This window comes from Nanorana parkeri, unplaced genomic scaffold (assembly GCF_000935625.1).
Source record: "Nanorana parkeri isolate BGI_ZX_2015 unplaced genomic scaffold, ASM93562v1 scaffold2661, whole genome shotgun sequence".
NCBI lineage: Eukaryota > Metazoa > Chordata > Amphibia > Anura > Dicroglossidae > Nanorana > Nanorana parkeri.
In genome coordinates this window covers 33,331-35,439 of record NW_017308929.1, presented here as the reverse complement: position 1 = coordinate 35,439, position 2,109 = coordinate 33,331, and the positions used below count along the sequence as shown (strand labels likewise).

The following is a 2,109-nucleotide window of genomic DNA, read 5'->3' as shown; positions in this document are numbered from 1 at the left end:
GGGGGGGTTTGGCAGGCCCTGCTCCTGGAACAGCTCTTACAACCTGGGAAGCTCTGGCCAGTGTACCTCCCTGCTACTAGTTGCCAGGAGCTGGGCAGCTCACCGGCCAGAGCTTCCCAGGTTGCCAAGAGTTGGGCGGGGAGATCTGAATGGCCCTTACAAATCTCCCGCCTGGCTCTTAGCAGCCTGGCTAGAAAGGGGATGGCAGGCACATGCTGCTCTGCCTACCACCCTCCCATGTGACCCAAAGAGATGCCACCTGAGGCAAACAGCCTCATTATAGGGACAGCCCTGCAGATATATCAGCAATTGGGGACTGCCCTGGATTCAGAAGAGTGACCTCTAAACTGCAGTCCTGGTCCATCAGTTTCTCAATCTCAGGTGGTCTCTGACTGCACTGTAAGAAGGTCTTTATTACACAGAGCTGCCATGGCACTGAAAAGCACTATGGGACTTTTGATAAGAGAGCCCAGCATTAGTTTCTCACCCCGTGTTGGGGTGGTCCTTCCTCTGATCCATTCCCCTGTGTTTGGAAATGGATTGGTTGGGGCCCCAATGTAAAGGGTTCATGTCTAAAGGCCATCATGCTCCTAACTCATGAGTCCCTATGAACAGGTGGGTGCTGCGGTGGCAAATGGATGGCGCCACTCAATGCAGAAAGAATAACGGTCACCAATTGATCAATCATCCTTTCCCCAATGTAAAGGGGTCTTCCTTTGAATTCAGTAGGACCCCCCCAATCCCTATCCCCCCATCCTTGCATTACTTGTGACCCTGACGACAGACACACAATAGACCCAACACTCCCTTGTGTATTATGGTGGAGTAGTATGTGAATGATGTGATTGCAGCTTTCCATCTGCACCTGGATACACGGAATTAACTTGTCAATCACCGATATCATAGACAGGACACAGGAGGCAGTGCACAGTGAAGAGCAGATAGCGGTGCGGAGGGGGAGGAGTCTTACAGTACAATGGATATAGCGGGAATGGGGTGCGGCCAGCACACGGACAACAAAATCTGAGAAGTCTCTTTAGAGTCTCTGCAAAGCAAAAAGTACGACATCCATGATTTGCATCGGACACTTCATTTTTTTATATGGCATGGGGGCGGGGTTAGAACTTTACATACAGAACTAGCCGTTACAATGTGAACAATAATACAAATTAATTACAAATAAAAAAATTTAAAAAATTTGCGCATTTGTCAACCTAATAATAAAACAGAAAAGGGATTTATTTTATTAAAACATTGTACCAAGTAAAATGATGATCACTCGTCACAGGGTGAAGGATGCATGGGCAGCTATCAGTATGGTAAACGGTTGCATGCAAGGGGGGGGGTCCAAACTCAAATACCTAGGGGTCCATTTACAGGGCTGTTTTTAACGTGTGGACACCTCTAAACATTGACTCTGTGCCAATAATTGCCAAAACAAAAACATTTTCAAATGCTTTAATGAGGGTCTCCCACCATCCCTGTGCTGAGTTCCCGGGTCTGTACACCCGCTGTGCCCATTATGAGGAGCTCCCACCATCCCTGAGCTGAGTTCCCGGGTCTGTACACCCGCTGTGCCCATTATGAGGGGCCCCCACCACCCCAGTGCTGAGTTCCCAGGTCTGTACACCCGCTGTGCCCATTATGAGGAGCCCCCACCATCCCTGAGCTGAGTTCCCGGGTCTGTACACCCGCTGTGCCCATTATGAGGGGCCCCCACCACCCCAGTGCTGAGTTCCCAGGAGGGTCTCCCACCATCCCTGTGCTGAGTTCCCGGGTCTGTACACCCGCTGTGCCCATTATGAGGAGCTCCCACCATCCCTGTGCTGAGTTCCCGGGTCTGTACACCCGCTGTGCCCATTATGAGGGGCCCCCACCATCCCAGAAGATGATAATATATCATGTGATAATACAACCTGGTCTGTACACCCGCTGTGCCCATTATGAGGAGCCCCCACCATCCCTGAGCTGAGTTCCCGGGTCTGTACACCCGCTGTGCCCATTATGAGGGGCCCCCACCATCCCTGTGCTGAGTTCCCGGGTCTGTACACCCGCTGTGCCCATTATGAGGAGCTCCCACCATCCCTGTGCTGAGTTCCCGGGTCTGTA

The 2,109-nt window shown here is 51.4% G+C and overlaps 1 protein-coding gene across 1 annotated transcript in view; it reads right to left on the bottom strand.

Moving 5' to 3' along the window:
* The window catches only part of LOC108802104 (autophagy-related protein 16-2-like), a gene marked incomplete at its 5' end in the record, with an annotated part of 62,104 nt that overhangs the window by 27,617 nt on the left and 32,378 nt on the right, over nt 1-2,109 (bottom strand). The window lies entirely within an intron of this gene.